This window comes from Pecten maximus, unplaced genomic scaffold, assembly GCF_902652985.1.
Source record: "Pecten maximus unplaced genomic scaffold, xPecMax1.1, whole genome shotgun sequence".
NCBI lineage: Eukaryota > Metazoa > Mollusca > Bivalvia > Pectinida > Pectinidae > Pecten > Pecten maximus.
The window spans coordinates 1-21,989 of NW_022979575.1; the positions used below are offsets into that span (position 1 = coordinate 1).

Consider the following 21,989-nt stretch of genomic DNA (forward strand, 5'->3'; position numbering starts at 1 on the left):
TAATTTTTTTGGGTTCAAAATTTTTTCCGGTTTTTGATAAAACAGGTTTACAAAAACAATGGGTTTAAGGGGGAAGAACCTCCCGGGGAAAAAATAAGTAGATAGGAAAATCAAACCTGCAGCCAGATTCCCTCCTTAAAAAAATGTGTGAAATATTAAATGTGGAGACAAATTATACATTTAAAATTCATATTGTGTTTATGATATTCCAGTTACGAGTGTTGTGGTTAAAGTGAAGCGTGAAAGTACTAATGATAAATATTCTTCTGTCATGAATATGTTCACTTCACTTGATAGTTGAGGTACAATTGTGATTGTGGGCCACCCCTCGAAAAGGAAATGAACTGAGATGTTTTCTTCTTTTACTCAACAGCTAGTCTTCACTGGTGAGAATTATCAGCTACCATGGATATACTGGACCTGTTTGTGTCACCCTTGGAGCGGGAGTACTTGGACGAAGACATCCGTCCTGACTGATCGAGGACATGAGGTGTCCAGCGTTGACATGTACTAGACCTGATTGTGTCACCCTTGGAGCCGGAGTACTTGGACGAAGACATCCGTCCTGACTGGATCAAGGGTATGAGATGTCCAGTGTTGGCATGTACTGGATCTGATTGTGCCACCCCAGAAGTACATTTGACATCCATCACTTACTTCTCTGGGCAATGTGTTTTCCGCTCGAACCGCCGAAATCAACTTACCCTTGGTAAGTGTCATCACAGTCAGAGGCACCATCTATCTGCAGAGGAAGGGAGTTTCCATAGTGTACGGTACAACACAAAATTCATAGACCCAAGGGGTAAACTTATGCCCATATTAAGGGTTTCAGTATGGCCGTACTTAGGGAGGAGGCCAGTGTCTGTCGTCGAGTGGAATCAACTATGGGTGTACTCACCTCGCGGACATTACTGTGGGACTGCGGAAAACCTATCAGCTGATGGAGTTTGATTTGTGTTAATGTATTTATTCTGTTTGTTGTGAAACTGATTCATGAACTTGTTTGTTTAGTATAATGATTTCAGTCCTTACTAAATGTATATTTATCTGAATGAATTCATGAATATAATTCTGGTGATTAATTTGATCAATATTATTATACAGTATGCATTAATATTTTTTATCATCATCTGTATTTTTGGCACATTATTGGATTGTGAAGCAAGTACCAACTGAGAATTTTTGTGTTCATTTTACTTTTAAGATTATATTGTATCTTTTAAAGAGTTACCAAACTGTTGCAGTTTAGTGATTGCTCTAATTTGCCAGAGTTTTTCCTATATAAAAGTTGTTTGGATTTATCTTCAAACAATGAAAAATTGTTTTGTTATGGGAACCATATAATGTGTTGAAAATGTTTGGTGTTTATATTTGGATACAACTGTATGATTAGAATTTTGACGGTTGGAATCAAATGAATTGTATATACATGTATATATATACAGTGCATTCCGCTTAATCGGGTTGCCTATTTGCGGGGACTTTTTACCCGATTAACCGACTTACCCGATAAGCCGAAATGCTTGTCGCCATCTTGGATTTGGTCCGTAATGGTAGTCAGACTTGGGTCGATTTAGGATGAAAATATTTGCGTTATTATTGTTAATAAACGGTGTTTTTGTTTGTGCTTTTACTGATGTCAAATTTTCAGATTACTATTACTAATTGTATAAAAATGTTTGTATTAAAATAACAAAACCTTAATGATTTTCTTATTCGCGGCACAGTACAATCGTAGCACCTCAAATCGGGGGGTCATACATCCCTGTTTCATCCGTGTGTTCCTAATTTGACATACGATCTAAGGACTCGCCGACAATTACATCTAAAATCATTTATGTTTATCATAGAGACATTCTTATGTTCGCTTTGAAGTTTAAAATATTCCATATTATTTCCAATTACCAAAGCACAGAGATCGGAGAAACCCGAGTTTATTTAGGTCGTTTCCTGTGGTATAAATTTATACGAACTTGACACTGGCAGTCACTGATAAAACAACACGAAATCCAATGTAATGTTTTTTATTAACCAGTTCTAATCCTAACATGAATAGGAATTATGAGCTAACGTCGGGCGTCTGTCCTTTTACTGCTCGCTACTGATTTTTAACTCACCTGTGTATCGGTGTCGTCACATTTCCCCGTGGCGAACCCCTCACTTTGGATTCGCCACATACAGTAAGCGGTGATATCAATCGATCTGTAGCAATATCAGACCCAGGTAAAAACCTATTGTTTTGGTTTTTGCTTCGAAGATTTTACATCCCAGACGTAAAAGTTTAATTGTCTAGTCGCTTAATTATGCTTTTAAAACCCCATTACGTTTTGCCTGCTGCTGACTCTAAAAATAACATTTAATTTTACCCACAATTCTTAGTCGACTTCCTGTTGGGGAAAAACCACACGAGGCAGAATCAACAACAACACAGTTCTGAACATGACAAAACCCCGACATAACATTACCGTTTAAGGTAATATTTAACTGTTTTTTGACATTTGAACCATCAAAATTACACTATTTGTTGATAAATGTCTAAAACTTAAAGAAATACGCGATGACTTTCGTGAAAATCGGAGCATTTCTATTTTTTGTCCCGATTGTTCTATTCGAATAACCGAAAAATACGACTTTTCCAACCCAATTAAACGAATTTTTTTAACATGATTTAAGAGAAAATGGTTTTGGTTTTTGAAATTTTACCCAATTAAACGAAATACCCAATTAATATATAATCTGAAAATTTGACATCAGTAAAAGCACAAACAAAAACACCGTTTATTAACAATAATAACGCAAATATTTTCATCCTAAATCGACCCAAGTCTGACTACCATTACGGACCAAATCCAAGATGGCGACAAGCATTTCGGCTTATCGGGTAAGTCGGTTAATCGGGTAAAAAGTCCCCGCAAATAGGCAACCCGATTAAGCGGAATGCACTGTATATATATACATGTATATACAATTCATTTGATTCCAACCGTCAAAATTCTAATCATACAGTTGTATCCAAATATAAACACCAAACATTTTCAACACATTATATGGTTCCCATAACAAAACAATTTTTCATTGTTTGAAGATAAATCCAAACAACTTTTATATAGGAAAAACTCTGGCAAATTAGAGCAATCACTAAACTGCAACAGTTTGGTAACTCTTTAAAAGATACAATATAATCTTAAAAGTAAAATGAACACAAAAATTCTCAGTTGGTACTTGCTTCACAATCCAATAATGTGCCAAAAATACAGATGATGATAAAAAAAATTAATGCATACTGTATAATAATATTGATCAAATTAATCACCAGAATTATATTCATGAATTCATTCAGATAAATATACATTTAGTAAGGACTGAAATCATTATACTAAACAAACAAGTTCATGAATCAGTTTCACAACAAACAGAATAAATACATTAACACAAATCAAACTCCATCAGCTGATAGGTTTTCCGCAGTCCCACAGTAATGTCCGCGAGGTGAGTACACCCATAGTTGATTCCACTCGACGACAGACACTGGCCTCCTCCCTAAGTACGGCCATACTGAAACCCTTAATATGGGCATAAGTTTACCCCTTGGGTCTATGAATTTTGTGTTGTACCGTACACTATGGAAACTCCCTTCCTCTGCAGATAGATGGTGCCTCTGAATGTGATGACACTTACCAAGGGTAAGTTGATTTCGGCAGTTCGAGCGGAAAACACATTGCCCAGAGAAGTAAGTGATGGATGTCAAATGTACTTCTGGGGTGGCACAATCAGATCCAGTACATGCCAACACTGGACATCTCATACCCTTGATCCAGTCAGGACGGATGTCTTCGTCCAAGTACTCCAGCTCCAAGGGTGACACAATCAGGTCTAGTACATGTCAACGCTGGACACCTCATGTCCTCGGTCTGTCAGGACGGATGTCTTCGTCCAAGTACTCCCGCTCCAAGGGTGACACAAACAGGTCCAGTATATCCATGGTAGCTGATAATTCTCACCAGTGAAGACTAGCTGTTGAGTAAAAGAAGAAAACATCTCAGTTCATTTCCTTTTCGAGGGGTGGCCCACAATCACAATTGTACCTCAACTATCAAGTGAAGTGAACATATTCATGACAGAAGAATATTTATCATTAGTACTTTCACGCTTCACTTTAACCACAACACTCGTAACTGGAATATCATAAACACAATATGAATTTTAAATGTATAATTTGTCTCCACATTTAATATTTCACACATTTTTTTAAGGAGGGAATCTGGCTGCAGGTTTGATTTTCCTATCTACTCTAGTTTACCGAGGAGTTGTCTCCCTTAGATTGCTATGTACCTGGTTATCAATATCGAGCCAATCTGACTAATCACATTTACTCTCATTCTCAGTATCTAAATGCATCCAAGCCTGCGGTGTTTCACTATCTATCAAATCAAAGCTGCTAAAAATATTTACAGATTTATGTCTCTCATAAAACAACATCTCATGGAAACAGCAAGAATGGAATTCAATAGTGATTTTAGTAATTATTAAATTTGATTTCTTTCTATTGTAATATCATTATATGCCAATTTTCCTGTAAAATCAAATAACTGGTGTTCAGTCAAATTTCAGGTAGTAACAACCACATAAGTCCCAAAATGTTAAATTAAACTATTTCCAGAAATTCTGTCCCATCAAAATTTGATCAATACAGGACTCAAGATTCACATGTAGGTCCATCAGTAAGTTAATTTCATGCATACTGTATACATCGTATAAATGCACATTTTTTGCACACTGACATTTTAACAGACTGGAGTAAACAAACTATGACAATGTAATCATATCGAATCTTCAGTTGGCACAAAACTAATTTAGAGCATCATGGTAATATGCTCAATTTATCTCTTCATAAACAACCAGGCTCTTTTTGAGGTGGGCTCTCCTTGTAGTAGCTGGTGACTACCTCACTAAAACAACATATAGGAGACCTGTCCCATATCATCCAGAGCAATTCAGGTAAATTATAAAGGACACAACCATGACAGCACAGACCGGCCCAAGCTTTCCAAGAAACATAAACCTGACAGTGATACTGACGGAGCTATCATGGCCCCTTAAAGGAATAGAGATAATTTGGATTACAGACCACAGATGAAGACGAGTGAACAACCCTTCACCACCTGATGATGGGGCTCAGAAATAAGAAATACACACATTCCTTTCCCAGCGGGTGTGGTCTGCCTCGTATCTCATACCTCATCTGTTCAAGTTATAGGGGTGTTGCTCCTCGGTAAACTCATTAGTTACCACACCTGACAGAAATACAGCCGAATTCTCTGGGCACCAGAACCTGACAGGTTACCAATAAAGAAGTTTTATTTTTTTATTCTTACCGGTAATTCAAATATCTGGAATATTGTCATAAAAATGAAAATGATTATTATTATTAAAACCACACTGTATAACAATGAAGCAGGCATTAGCACTTTTCAAAATTGCTCCAAAAAACTTTCAAAATGAAAATAAAGGATACTACTGTAAGTATAGGTTTAATTTGATTCAAATATTTTTAAACAGTTCTATAACTGACCTCTTACCAAACAAGAGGCACATGGGCCTCCCAACTATGTATCCCTAAAGTGGTTCATGACACACTGTCTTGGCCTCCCAACTATGTATCCCTAAAGTGGTTCATGACACACTGTCTTGGCCTCCCAACTATGTATCCCTAAAGTGGTTCATGACACACTGTATTGGCCTCCCAACTATGTATCCCTAAAGTGGTTCATGACACACCACCTTGGCCTCCCATGTAAGTAACCTTAAAAGCTTCATTATCCATGTCATAGGTTATGCCCCAGTTACATATGGCAAAACACAAATGGGGCAAATTAAAAGAAAATAATGAAAAGGTACATAAATGAGACAATGACTTCTCACCTGAAGATCTTTATCTTTTCAATTACATAATGTCATAACAAACTAATTCAGAGACAAAAATATTACCTTGATCTTTGAACACTTGACCTATGGATCTGGTGACCTTGAAGCAATAATGTTAACGTCAAAATCTGTACAGACAGATGAGAGGATTTTTATTGTACAGTTAAAAGCCCAGAGATCTGAGACCCTGATTTTCTTGCCTTTGCGCAAATTAATGACACTGGAATGACAAAACAATTAGTCATTAATCTACAGATCTTTGGTTTACATAGATAACATCTTGCCTACTGTATTGGATTTGATCCATTCAGTACTTCTCCAAATAAAGTGATAATGAGAATGCTGACAGGTTAACAAGGGCCCCCTCATATGACTATTTATCTCCCATAATCATCAATCCTTGAGCTATGGAACCAATAATCAGACCAAGTGACTTTATCTTTGCCAATTGACTCCTTTTGAATTCTGACAAACTTCACGATGTCATAACTAGTGCTGCAGCGGTAATCCGTGGTATGGTATATCGTGGTATAAATGGCACGGTTCGGTTCACAGTATTTTGATCTCGCAGCGCGGTAATTTGTATCGCTCCTTTAAATTTTATATATATATAGGAATTTTTCTTTCAGACGACCCTTAACCAGAGACAAAGACTTCTTAGGCATGTGTCGCCGTCGGAAAAATCATATCAGATAGGAAAAGAGCCCACCAGCGGCCTGTTATGTTATGTGAGTAGTATTAACATGTATTTGCAAGTCCTTTAAGATAGGCCTAATGTTACTATCAGTATTATGTTTGAAATATTACATTTGAATACTGACGGACCAGTTTGTTCTCATAAACAAACAGGCCCAGATCAATCGGAAATCGAATAGAATTCTAATTGAAAACAAAATAATTCAAGATTTAAATTAGATGATTTAAGAAGAAAACAATTAAGAAAAAATGTAAAACATATATTAACCCAATGTGTCAAGTGTACTAATAGTATATAGGTCTCTGATAATAATAAACATGTCAAAGCTTCTAAGAGTATTTTATTTTAATTAAACTTTATTAACATTTTTTATAATTACAGCTGTAATGTGATGGCTAAATTTGTACAAATACTAGTAACCTAATTAGTGAATTCGTGATAGTACCCCTGGATTTATGTTTGTATCCCTCCAATTTTCAGACAGGATAAAATAACTAATGGGGCACTCTGTAAATGTACCGTGATATGTACCGTACCGTGAGACAAGTATCGTGATACGTATCGTATCGTGAGGGAAGCGTATCGTTGCAGCACTAGTCATAACAAAATGTTCATAAGCGAAAATAAAGTTACAAAATTTGGCCTTGACCTTTGACCCAGTAACCTTGAAAGATTTTTGTTTGTTTTTGTTTAACGTCCTATTAACAGCCAGGGTCATTTAAGGACGTGCCAGGTTTTGGAGGTGGAGGACAGCCAGAGTACCCGGAAAAAACCACCGGCCTACGGTCAGTACCTGGCAACTGCCCCACGTAGGTTTCAAACTCGCAACCCAGTGGTGGAGGGCTAGTGATAAAGTGTCGGGACACCTTAACCACTCGGCCACCGCAGCCCCACATTGTTATAACAAAATGTTTATCAGTGAAAAGGTAAAAAATTTGACCTTGACCTGGTGATTTGACTTAGCTATAACCATGCAACCTTGATGCTTGGTCAACTTTGTTACATTGTTTTATTCTGACCCAAATTTGATTACAGGTGTATTGGTGTGCTCTTATATGCCATTTACATTATTTTTCAGGTAGTGAAATCTTCAAACTTTCATTTGATATAGATTTCACATCATTTGAACTTTAAATGAGCAATTGAGGGGATTGAGTCCTTGGTAATAACATATAGTGAAATAATTTGTGTGAGACCTTTATTAGAGACTGGACACATATTAGAACAAATACAAAATAGATTAGAAAGGCCACATATTCTATTTATCACAACAGTAACCTTGATCTTGAAAACAAACCCATATTTCACATTTCTGTATCAATAAGTCTAAAAGCATGTGAAGTTTGAAAACATCTACCCTTACTGTTTTTGAGATGTGTCCTAGAATGGAATTGCTGACGGACTACTTATAATAAATTAGGATGACTCTCTATCAAGATACAAGATTGTATTAATCTAATCATGGTTCTGAACAGACTATTGTTCATGTAAAAAAATGCTGCATGAAAAATAAATAAAGTCAAATTTCACCTGTCAAACTACATAAAACTACCATATGATACAGTGGATTATCTCCCTTACACAGTCAAGGGAAAGTCCACTGGTGAAGAATGAAGTGTCAGTAAAAACTAAACCTTACAGTATCTGTATGCTATGGTGTAGTTATCATACAGTTAGCAGGCTATTGTTTATACTTTGTGTGACTGTGTGGTTAACCAGCAGCTTTCTTCTCAGAATCCTCCTCCCCTTTCCTCAATTCTTTCTGATAACCTAAAGTAAAACAAGAAGGTACATATTAAATCTACCAACTTTTCTGTTTCTCATCACATTTATTTTTTTAACAGACATTCTCTGCAAGAGTTGCTTTAAAATGCTTTAAATGATAATAACCAATTACAATTTTTTTTTAAATTCAGCTACCAATTTATAACTTATAATCTGCTAAACTGTGTATTTCAAGCCCCTTTATGAGAAAGTCAAAAATTATTACAAATATATATGTACGTTGTACACTAAAATATATCTGGGAATTCTAAACAACAGGGCCATTGCCCTTAAACGTCATCTGACAATTGAACCGTTATATATAGAGGATCTAACAGGAGTGTCTGTGTGATATGCGTTCCTTTGTGGGGTTACAGCTGCCTCATTTATATAATGTATGATTGCCCTCTCCCAATGATGTTTTACACCTATTTGGTAGAAATCCACTCAGAGGTTTAGGAGCAGTAGGGTTTTAAAGCAAAATTACAATAAAGTTCCCCATTTGAGGCCCCACCACTCAGGCCCCATGGGTCACACGTACCAGCCTCTTCTACAAAAAAATATGAACGCCCTTCCTCAATGATGCTTTACACCAAATTTGGTAGTAATCTGATTTGGGGTTCAGGAAGAGTAGTGTTTTGAAAGTAAAAGTTTAACAGCGGCGGCTTTTAGTGATGTACTATGTATGTTAAAGTTTATAACTTTTAATAGTTGAGAAAAATACAAGTCCCATTAACATTTGTTTTTACACATGACGCACGGCATAAAAAGTACCCAAATACTTTTTATACACTTACCAAAACATATCCCCCCCCCCCCCCTTGACAGGAGTATCTCAACCCTCATGTAAGAGTTTGACTGGTCAGCACTCGGCAAGACTCGTGCTGACTGGCCAAACTCTTAAACTTGGGTTGATAATATTCCTGTCCACGGAACAGACCCATGTTAGATTCTATTAATCTTAACTTTATCATCTAAATTGTGTGAAGATATGATAAGAGGACACAGGGGGTGTCATTTACAATGTTTCTGACCCCACCCAACCAAATCCCCACCAAAGGGCCAAAACAATTTTTTTTATCCAACCTTCATATGCATATAAGATATCTCACAACTCATGGTAGATGGAAAGAAACAAGAGGCCCAGAGGGCCTGTATCGCTCACCTGGTTTCATGAGATATGAAACAAAAATGATGCTTAAGTATATTTGTCGCTGGTATTGCTATGTCAATATATATCATAAGCATTTTATATGGGTACATGTACATTGGTTTTAGGGATGTTACCACACAAATGTGAGTGATATCCATTGCTTAATTTCAGAGAAGATCTTGTTTAGACCAATTGACTCCTTTTGACCCTGCCCTCTGCCCCCTGGGGGGTCATCTCCTTCCTTTATACAATTTTGAATCCCTACCCCAATAGGATGCTAATAGTCAAATATGAGCTGTTTCAGAGAAGTTGTTCATATCAATTTAGCCAAATTGACCCCTTTTGACCAAGCCCCTCAGCCTCCAGGGGGACTCGGCCCCATCATGTGTACAATTTTGAATCCTTAACCCAAGGGAATGCTACCAGTCACATATTAAAGATATCCATTGCTTAGTTTCAGAGAAAAAGTTGTTTATATCAATTCTGCCAAAATAACCCCTTTTGGCCCCGCTTCTTAGCTAGGTCCCCTGGGGTCAGCCCTGTCATATGTACAATTTTGAATCCCTACCCTAGGGGTTGCTACCAGGCAAATATGAGCGATATCCATTGCTTAGTTTCCGAGAAGAAGTTGTTCATATCAATTTAGCCGAATTGACCCCTTTTGGTCCCGCCCCTCAGCCCCCAGGGAGGTAGACCCCACCATTTGTACAATTTTGAATCCCTACCCCAAAGGGATTCTCACAGTCAAAATTGAGCAATATATATTGCTTAGTTTCAGAGGAGAAGTTGTTCATATCAATTTAGCCAAATTGACCCCTCTTGGCCCCGCCCCTCAGGCCCCCCGGAGGTCAGCCACACCATTTGTACAATTTTGAATCTCCATCCCATAGTGTTGCTACAAGGCAAATATGAGCCATATCCTTTGCTCGGTTTCAGAGAAGAAGTCAATTATATCAATATAGCCCAATTGACCACATTTGGCCCCATCCCTCAGGCCCCTAGGGAGTCAGCACCACCATTTGTACAATTTTGAATCCCCACCCCAAAGTGATGCTAACACGCAAATATGAGTGATATCCATTGCTCGGTTTCAGAGATGAAGTTGTTAATATCAATATATCTATATTGACCCAGTTTGGCCCCGTCCCTCAGGCCCCTAGGGGGTCAGCAACACCATTTGTACAATTTTGAATCCCCACCCCATAGTGATGCTTCCAGGCAAATAGGGGCAATATCCTTTGCACGGTTTCAGAGAAGTCGTTTATATCAATATAGCCAAATTGACCCCTTTTGGCCCCGCCCCTCAGGCCCCTGGGGAGTCAGCCCCATCATTTGTACAATTTTGAGTCCCCTACCCATAGGGATGCTTCTGACCAAATTTGGTCAAATTCTGATCAGTGGTTATGAAGAAGAAGTCAATTGTTGACGGACGGACGGACGACAGACGGCGGACACCACGGTATGGCATAAGCTCACCTTGGTCCTTCAGACCAGGTGAGCTAAAAAACTATGGTCCGGTATCAGCAGATGTGAAAGATCAAAATGTGGGTCAAGTGACCCCTACATTGGTACATGGAGTAAAGTGTAGGTGAACCCAAAGTATGAAGTTTCTGAGACAATTCAGTAGTGTAGGAGGTAGAGCCTGGACAAGATAAAATACAGAAGGCAGACTAAAGATGGACAAAATACAGCACTATAGATATCCATGATAATTGTCTTCTATCACAACTCATGATACAGCCAACTGTCTAACTTGATAATGAAGACCTTAACTAATACTGTGACCCTGACCGTGACGTTAACACCTCAATCTGACCTTGGCCAAAAAAATCACTATGATCTTGACCTCTTGAGAATTGAGTAGTCTAGACACCTTATTTAAAGAACTTCAATTTACATATACAGATATTTATTGATGATTCCTCTATTCCCATGGCAAGCTTGTTAGACTTGTAACACATAATAAATTAACAAACACCAAATTGAATTGAAATTAACAAACACCAAATTGAATTGAAATAAGGCCGTTTTATTAACGACGTAAGGATATCAATAATGTATATATACATTTTACATACATTGTTACATCAAGTCTAAGATGGGGATATGCAAAACGCCCATCAAAAATATGTTTACATACATTGTTACATAATATAAAGTCTAAGATGGGGATATGCAAAACGCCCCATGGATCTAGGTGGATTGAAGGGGAGGTGGTGGGAAAAGATATAGAGCTTCCAGCTAAACTATAATTAGTAATCACGAATTATAAAAATTAACAAACGTGTACAGACCTTGTTCCTCCATATCTCAGCGGCCTCTGACCTCTGCGACCAGTGGCCCTGTACTTATATAGGAGCTATAAATAGAAGCAGACTAACTCTGCATCCTTAGCCAATCACCTCACTTCAAATTCTAAAATGGTCAGCATCCATATGATGCACAAAAACTTGAAATAATTACGAATGAAATAATCCATTATATAAATGACATGATAAAGTGGAACATATATAAATGACATTAAACAAAGTTTAATTTGTATTTATAAGGAGACACAAAGCATGGCAATTATCCCTCCTGCCAAGCTGGTAAAATTTTACCTTTAATTCTCAAATTATTTTTACAATACTAACTTTAGAATAAGTGCCCAGTTAAATGAACTGTAACTAAAATCTAGAATCATGTTTGAAATCAGTACCTGCTCTTGTTCCTTCCATTTGCGTATTCTTACTTTCTTACTCTCGTTTACGTCTAGATAAGTTTGGTACCATTTCGTCATGATTCGTGATCTCTTCCTACGTGTGGGTTCAGGTACAGCTATGAGACTTGCTTTAGGAAGACTGGTCGGCCCTGAAAAGTTCATCTCATCTTTAGACTTATTCATCTTTAACAGTTTTGTTTTCTCGTTAAGATACAATATAACATCAGAGCATGTCTCTAGTTTGTACACAATTTCAATTCCAAAAAGAGAGAGAGAACATCCTGTTTATCTGAATGAAGTAAATTTTGAATTTGGTAAAGTGTTTTGTTTGGCATTAGAAAATATAACTTAGAGAAAAGCAATACACAAACCAATCATTATAATCACAGGTAACATTTAGTTATGGAAGAATCTTAATCAATTAAAGATCCAGTAGTAGTTGTTAATTGACAAATCAATAATCTTAATCACAGAGTCAATTGTGGTAAAACTTATAACACTACAGGATATAGAACGGGCATTATATATTACTGGATGTTTTGTCCACATTCCTTTTGACTTGATTGAACAAATGAAGATTGGTGATTCAATGAATGTAATTTCTATTTTTATTGATGTAAAAAAGGAGATAAATTTTATATAAAATATCAATTAAGGATTTTTGTTTTGGCAGAGACCTATATACTAGGGATTCGCAACAAGCTCATTGGCTTACCAAACGTCACCGCCGAGCGGAAGTTCGGGTGATTTATCCCAGAGTGCATTGCTGCTCCTACTGTTTAGACGCCATATTGAAAGTACGCCTGAAACACGGTCAGCTTTATCACAGCTCATAGAAGACTATTGTCCGATAACCAATCACGGGAATTAAACGTAAGTGTAATTTTTTTATGTAAACTGGTGTTTCAAACGTATTCCGTCGTACTTTATGTTCGGAAGACTGCACATGTGACCGTTCAACTTCTTTTCATGGCGATTACCGTGCTGGTTAGCTTATGTCGGGCCGCTTAAGTCTGGTGTTAAGGACAGTGCTACATGGTTTCAGTTTAACTCCTTTTTTATTTATTGACCAATTTCAAAATGGTTTTTAAATAAGTGTTGCTCGATAGTTACTGTATCGCGTTTAGTCAAATTTGTTGTGTAATTCATTGTGAACATTTAGTTATTGCCCAGTGAAAATAAGTAAACAAAACAAATGATGGTTATACTGTGAATGTCTGGTGTTAAGGACATGTACAGTGCTACATGGTTTCAGTTAAACTCCTTTTTTATTTATTGACCAATTTCAAAATGGTTTTCAAATAAGTGTTGCTCGATAGTTACTGTATCGCGTTTAGTCAAATTTGTTGTGTAATTCATTGTGAATATTTAGTTATTGCCCGGTGAAAATTAGTAAACAAAACAAGAGAAAAAGATGGCTGGTATATATATATATACTATCGTCTATTTTGTTTTTAACTGGAAGGTGTATATAATTCAAACTATCCATTAACTATATTCAATTCAACTTTAATATCATATTTATGATTAGATTAGTGATTTGATAGCTATAATCTGTAGAATTTTATATAGTATAATCATGACTTCTGTTAACATTGATCTCATGAATAATAAAGCCATTTTTGAAAGAAATGCATTAATTGAAACTAATTGATAAAAGCATAAATCAGTCTAATGTAAATTAAATATTTTGTAAATTATTTAGTGTTTCAACACAGATATTTGATACAGAATTGCAGGGATTGATCGAGGAATGAGTGTGTTGGGATATAATAGCTATATCTTTTGCACATAGCAAAACATTAAATACTGCGGTATATATTTTATTGTATTGTGTGGGAAATTAATAAAATCAAAATGTTATATACTTTTTTCCCCATTATGACCGATATATATATAACACCCCCCCCCCCCCCCCCCCCCCAAACCTTTGGGGCATTGATCACACCTCACCTTTGATAAAGACATTAACACCTAGTCATGGGGCATCTCCTAATAAACTCAAAGGGGGTCCATTCAGACTGTAGAGTATATACCTGTATGTACCTGTACTTCTGGGTCTACAGGAAAAAATATTGTCATGGTGATCACCTGGGCTGCCCCACTCCATCCAAACCATAAGGACATTGGCCACACCTTTATTACCTTTGAGATATACATCAATCAACAGGTGTGTCTCTTTGTCAACACCTGTCCTGAGGCTGGCCATGTCCATCTCCCCAAAATACCAGAGTTCACTAAAGGCATGCTGTGCAGTATACAATCTAAATATTTACCTGTACTCTGGAAGACAAAAATCCCTCAGGTGTGTCCTCATTCCCTAATTAAACTTAAATGTGTCCATTCATATTTAGATATATATGTTTTAGGTTAATTTTGAATTTACGAATCTGTTTAATCAACATTTGGGGTATATGAATTATCTGCAGGGTATTTGAAATTTGAATGTTTCAAATTTAAAAGAAGCTTCTCTGCCTATTCTATACCATAATGTATCAATACTTATTAAACTTGATTTTTTTTTCAGAAAGCCAAAGAAGAAAAGATCTACCATTGGCACATGACCTATCAAAGTTTTCAATACTAAATAATAAAATATTATCAATCATCAAACATGACGGTGTTTTTTTTTGTTTTTTTTTTCATTTTACTTAAGACTTTTGCTATAGCATTTGTCTAATAAACAAGAAATATCTCTAAAAAAAGATAAAAGGCATAGTTTTATTGCTGGTTTTTATACTGTAAAACTGCTGGTGAAATAAATCAACGAATCACTGGTCTAGTGGTGGGTGCAGATGAGCTCTAAGGCCTATAGGTATACAAGATATATAACATTAAACAACTACAGATGTGTACATGAAAACTGTTCAATATAAAATTATCTACACTAATAAATTTTGTCTTTTGCAAGCCAAGTATAGATATTAACCTAAATTTGACAACTCTCTAACATTATTAACAGATAATAGTTGGATTAATTTAAAAACAGAATGTCTTTTGTAGTAATATTGTTTTATACATTTTACCCTCAGACCTGTATATAATGGACACATCAAAATAAAATGAAACTCGCCCTCGATGTCACCCAAATCACAATTGTTACAGGTTCTATTTCTTTGGGTAATATTATTATGTCTACCTATTTCTATATTTAATTTGTGTGAGGATGCTCCACATACATTTATATTTAGTTTCTATAGGTTTAAAACTGTACACAGTGGCTATCTATCAGATATCGATATATAATCTAACTTTCGAAGAACTAGATGTCTGTTAACATGTTTTGTTTTGTAACATCGGTCAATCTCTGCTCAATGCTTTTAAAAGCATAGTCTACTGGTGATTTAGAATAAAACATGTACTCAATACCTAAAGCGGCTAATTCATTCTTAATGTCACATATCCACACGTCATTCTCATTTACCATTTCATCAAGACATGTTTTCAATACCAGATTACCCGACTGTTTCACCAATATTTGAACACTCTTAATTTTCTCATAATAGTTAATTGTAATCTACCCAATTCACAGTAAACAAAGTCATTGCAAACTGATTTAGGCACCTTATTAAGTTCAGTATTTTTTTGTTACAGAATTTCTAATGTACGCTTTCGACATCTGGTGCTTTATGAAATCCCTATATTTCCGATGCATAACGTAAAATACTGTTTACATACGAATCAAATATAGAACAATGAGTTTCTACATTCAAGCAATGATTTCTAAGAGAAGTTGTCAGAGAAAATAAAGCTTTTCTGCCTTGTTCTGCAAAATGTTTTTGTGTTTTGTAAAACTTCCCATTGTAGTTGAACAGCATACCCAATAATTTAAAACTGTCAACAATTTCTATATTGTCATTATTATTCATTATTATATTTCCATGGCTCATTATTTCTTATTTGTCCACAATTTCTAAACACCATGATTTTAGTTATATCCACATTGACCACCAGATTCCATTTTATGATATATGCATATAAAAGAATCCAACATAATTTGTAAATCTTCTGGGCAGTTAACAAATAAAGCCATGTCGTCGGTATACATTAGCAAGAAAAGATCAAGCATCTGTAATTCAATCACAGGGGCATGTCTAGTTTTATATTACAGAAATAGTCATAAATACCTATATATATTGTCAATATATATAGGTATTTATGACTATTTCTGTAATATAAAACTAGACATGCCCCTGTGATTCAATACTTGGACAGTTGTCATTAATAAAGTGTATTTAGATACAAAGAAAATAACACAGGTGATTATATTTCCCCTTGTAAGAGTCCGGTATAATTAGGGAAGCACCGACTGAAGTCAGTATCACTATCGAAAATATAAAAATCGTCGTCAGTATATTTCTCTATACATCGAAATTTAGATCATCGTCTAATGGCAGAAAATCGGACGACATTTTCCATATGTTTCTATATGAATCTTTAACGGAAAAATGGTGCTTTTTTCGGTAAGACACTATACTTAAATATCGTTGTTCACATCTGCCGATATACATTACAGTGCAAAGGTATAACTATCGCCAGTATGAAGTTATCTCGGCCAAACGCGGTGACACTCTTGGCACGGCACATATGTCACTAATATAAACAACTCTGATATCCACCTATTGCGCAGCCGCAGCGCTTGGTCTCGCTAGATCTCGTGCTAAATATACCTCCGGTTATGAGAACAATAGGTGAGGTCGTGACTCTGCGAGAAAAGCGGTTGTCGCGAATCCCTAGTATATAGGTCTCTGGTTTTGGTAAATCAAATTTTAATCCTGGGTCAATATCTCTTCCTTGTGCCCATATATGGTAACTACATACAAACCTAAACAAAGGTCCATAACTACTATCAATAATGATTAACAAACCCAATGTGTTACCTTGTACCTTTGTCTATAAACTTCAGGAATGTCTGATGATGATACTCGTCCCATCCTCCTCGTACACCTCCAGTTTACCAAAGAAATATCTAGAAATGACAGAATACACAACTGTTTCATCAAAGCAAAACGTTCAACTACAACTCCCATTATATTTTTAGATATATTAACAGTTTCAATTACAAAATTTTAAAAGTACAGCCAGAAAATATACATTGTAATTACTGAATGTGAGACATTAAACAAGAGGCCCATAGGGCCTGTATTTCTCACCTGGTTGGATTTGACCAAACATCAAAATAATATCAAAAGATCCGGCCTATCACAAGGAGACTTAACAAGAACATACCGCAGCCTCCCAAAACACACATACGCACTCGTTACACGCATACATGTCGCACGCACGGGAGGCCGTCATTAAATGACCTTAGCTGTTAATAATATTTATGTTAATGGAAGTATGGAAAGGACCTATATAGGCTAAGCCTGTTGTCCAATCCAATGTGTATATCTATCTCTATTATGAAATATTGTTTTTGAATTAATTCAAACGCTTGATTGAATAAAATATTTTGAAATGAAATTAATTAATAAGTTCACGTTGAGATCAGCTATACATCCATGGATTTCTAAGACATGACAATCTACCTAACAGAATATGGCACATTAAGTAGCCGTATTCACAACAAACCAAAGACTGTCAGATAACAATCAAACATGCGAGTAATGAGTATACTTGCCCTTGTATAACTGGAAATAACATGACGTCATACATAATTAACAATTTAAAAGTTATCCTCCTGAAGAGTACCTCAGGGGGACTTTCATGTATAACATTGTCCTGATGAAGACCACACGACTTGGTCAAAAGTAGTCGACAAATAAATTTTAATCTTAACAGTGTACGCTTGAGTATGTTGCGGTTAATCCCTGATTAAAAATATTCCAATTGTAAAAGTGTATGTAGTCATGAGCACTGAGGACGTTCATGGTAGCTAGGAGACTGCAATAAATATTATCATGGACATTCCAGATTTTGTATATTGCCTCTGTCATGGATGATACAGTTATTGTAAACATCATGATTGACCACTACGACCAACAGATGCGCTATAGTTTTGAGAGTTTTATAAAAGAAAATATTTCATCATGTTATCACTGATCCATGATACACATTTTATAGGAAAAACATGTGATTTTGCGTCTGACTAGGCTCTGTATAAATTACCACCAACAAAGTATGGTCCTAAAAGAAAACAAAGAATATTTACATTCTGTGTGACAGTCTCCCATTACTCCTGTGTTAAACCAGATGGTATTGATCACCGTATAAATGCAGCCCAGATCACATGACGTCACTTCCGTCAGCGTCAAAAAAATGTTTGGCAATGTGTTGCGGGTGAATCAAACCTAGCAAGGATTTCGACTTAGAACAATCTCGTAAATATGACATCATTGTGGTGCTTTGTTGATCATAGTCAAGCCGAGGCTTTGTATTACACATCAATTTGAATGCAAACCAAGCACTACAATAAAATCAATTTCACGTGTGCTGTTCTTTCAATGGAACAATCAGGAAAATAGCTGAACTTAAACCCCAGATTTAGCAAAGAGAAATTGAAGTTTAACGTATCTTAATGTAAATATAACAATTGATACTCAAAATACTCATACTCGCATCAATCATGCAGGTAAAACCAATTTTTAGCAGATTATACTCATGTCACGGTGACACTTGTGACGTCAGATAAGCGTTTTATTATAAAGTGTTTTAATGATCATGAATAGTAAGAAAAAATGGCGCCTTCCAAGTGAAAACCACTGTCGTTATTTATAAAGTTTCTGCATGCAGTTTTCGCAGAAGGGAATAAAGTCTGAAAAGGAGTCAAAACATATATAAAAAAATAACAAGTTATATTATAGGTAGGAACAAATACTGAACTTTATCTAAACATGAAAAGATTGATTCATGGACCTAATGTTACCTGAACATGGACGAGAAGCATTACTGTTAGGTCTATTTTTAGATCACATCTCTGCTATTGCTACAAATGCTTGAATTAAATAAAAGGCAACAAAAATATTAATCCTTGTCCACTTGTTGTACAGAGTAAGGGTACGTGATTTCATACAGGACGTGATTTCGTACAATAAATTGTTTTTTCCAATGTTTCAATCGATCGCCTGCGATGAAGGCTTAAAATCATTTCGATGGCAAACAACCGCCATAGTCTCTCTTCGGTGATGCTAAATATAGAATTTCAGAATAACCTCATTTTCAAAAGGAAACTAGAATTTGCATTTTGTCGTCTGCAGAATCGGACCAGGGTAGCTTAAAAACATAATTTGAAATATAATCTAGCCAGCTGACCTATGATAATTTTGAGATAATTGAAATAAGATCATACTTTACCATTTTCATCAAAATTGTTTTAATATGAAGCTCAAATAATTTGATAACACCGTATATTGATGTAACAAGCCCAATCATCGACAGGGCAGATATCGTAGGGAGCCTTCATTATTCCGAAAATGGTTGACATGATTGATTGTTTTTTGGTCTTAAAAACTGTATGGAGCTTTAAAATTGATTATTACAATTCTAGCCAGATAATCCTTATAAACAAAAATATATATAGTAAGTGCTATATTCCCACAGAATGGGTCGATGGCATGCTAAAAGTGACACGTTTTTTTTCAAAAGTTCATATTTCTTTCAAAAAACATTTCTGTCGTTTGAAAATCGGCAGACCTGATTAAAATATGCTGAATTAAATCTGCATATACTTATATTTGCCATATTTACTAAGAATCACACATTTGAAGGGTGTACGAAATGACGTTCCCAACTGCCGCTAAACACAGAAGTAAAGAATGGTAAAGGAAAGATCCCCTGCGCAGTGCATTTCTGCGCATATGACGTCACATTACCAAAAATATCGCAGATTGTGTACATCTTTTAGGTCGATGTAGATAAAAACGTCTTCTAGCTGCATTTAAGAAAAAAAATGCAAATATATGTGAAAAGTGTACAAAATCAGGTACCCTCACTCTATTATATGTTATAGATCTTTGTAACAACTATTGTGACCTTCCATATCAATAGCAAAATTAAGGTATTGAAAATTGTGAGAAGTAAAAGTTATATATTTTGAAGATAAAGGTCACTACACTGTCTAAGATACGAGTGAAAAAAAACCACCATTTTCCTAAGGTATGGATAAAAACCACACCTGTTCAAAAGTTATCTGGAGCACTGCAGATTAGCAGCAGGTCACATATATGATAGTACTTTTTTGTGACCAACTGGGATGGGGAACCAGTCTGTCTCTGAGGACAAGGTTATATCTCTTATCAAATCAATTGATAACAGCTTCGTATTCCATTAATTTGCATCAGGAATGTTTGCAGAATTTAAGTAAGATATTCATTGTACCCGCACATACAATATTGTCTAATAATTGGCCTACTGTAATTACAATGTATGTAGCTATTCCTCAACCGAATTACATCAAATGATTTATATTAGAATTTGTATTTTAAAATGCTACAACTTTTAAGTGATTACATTGTTGTACTAGGTTATTATCTTATTATTGGTTAGAATCACGTCACTTGATAAATATACTGTTTGATTAAAATGAATAAACTTGTACATTATAAATAAAATTAGCTCATTATTGTTAGTTAGAATCAGGTCACTTGATAAATATACTGTTTGATTAAAATGAATAAACTTGTACATTATAAATAGAATTAGCTCATTATTGTTAAACAAATAAAGTTACTACCTGGTTTATATGTGTTTTTTAAGTAGGCAATATTTAGTCCAAATCTCTAAAGTATCATGCAAACTATGACTAGGCCTATGTAATATAAATTATAATGTGTTCCCTCCATCCCCCTCTCCAAAATGTCAGCGGTCCATTACCTGATCCAAGACTCAGCTGGTGGTGATCACAACGATTCCGTTAATAAAAAAAGGTGGGGGTTGAGGAAAAACCTTCCAAAGATTTTAATTTTTAAATCTCTAATTTAGGGGGTTTATGATGAACTATAATGAATCAGAGCTTTAGTGTAGTCTATATATTACATTTTTTTTCGGAGGAGAACCCCCGAACCCCCCCCACCCGGATAAGTAGAGCCGCAAAAACCCAACCCCTTCTCAAAATCCTGTATCCGCCTCATTATAACACACTAAACATCGGGTATCTAGGTAAATAATCTGTTTACCTCCAGCAAACGGCGTTGTTCCATGTCCAGCAAAGCCAGGTGCCGATGTTGTTGAGTGTCCAGGGCAGTCTGAGTCTCCGACGAATGTTGGAGCAGACGTTAACAAATATGCCTAAGCTTAGTGCCTAGATCTACTCCAAATCCAAACTGTGCCCCTAGTTAAGTTAGACAAGATATATGATATACTTCTCTGGTTAGTACTAATGACATGATGAATACATCGTCGGATGTTACTGTGTTTGGGGTTTCCCTCGACTGGTAACACAGAGTACGCAAAACCCATGTTGATGTTGATGTTGCTCCACACAGCCTGGGGACACTCAACAGACAAAACGTTTCTGATTGGCTGACGAATCAGTGTACATAACCAATAGACGTTTTGCATACTTCCCCTCCGCCCTCTTTGATCCAGGTCATTTGCCGCAGGTCAAAGGTCAAACGGTTAAACTTTTCCCAGCAACAACACTGGAACACTACGGAGTTTAGCTGCGATAACGTAGCTCTGGACGACGGACGGACAATTTCTGAAAGATGGTCGTCGTCAGAGCTACGATTCCCTCCCATTGCTCGTAATGTAGCAAAACGGTTAAACCTCGAAAATGCTACAAATAGCGGATATTGTTTAATTTTGGAGTA

At 36.0% G+C, this 21,989-nt stretch overlaps 1 long non-coding RNA gene across 5 annotated transcripts; it reads right to left on the bottom strand.

Moving 5' to 3' along the window:
- Positions 1-2,951: 2,951 nt before the first annotated feature.
- LOC117318960 lies at positions 2,952-21,907 on the bottom strand. Of its 5 annotated transcripts, none has more exons than XR_004530522.1 (8): positions 21,354-21,907; positions 17,128-17,209; positions 12,238-12,389; positions 11,834-11,898; positions 8,317-8,392; positions 5,989-6,145; positions 5,238-5,332; positions 2,952-4,014 (listed from the first exon to the last, which is right to left on the bottom strand). It is a non-coding gene; the product is annotated as an uncharacterized LOC117318960 (long non-coding RNA). The 5 variants fall into 5 exon arrangements; XR_004530520.1 differs by having other exon boundaries at positions 5,989-6,053; positions 8,262-8,392; XR_004530518.1 differs by having other exon boundaries at positions 8,262-8,392.
- Positions 21,908-21,989: the final 82 nt, after the last annotated feature.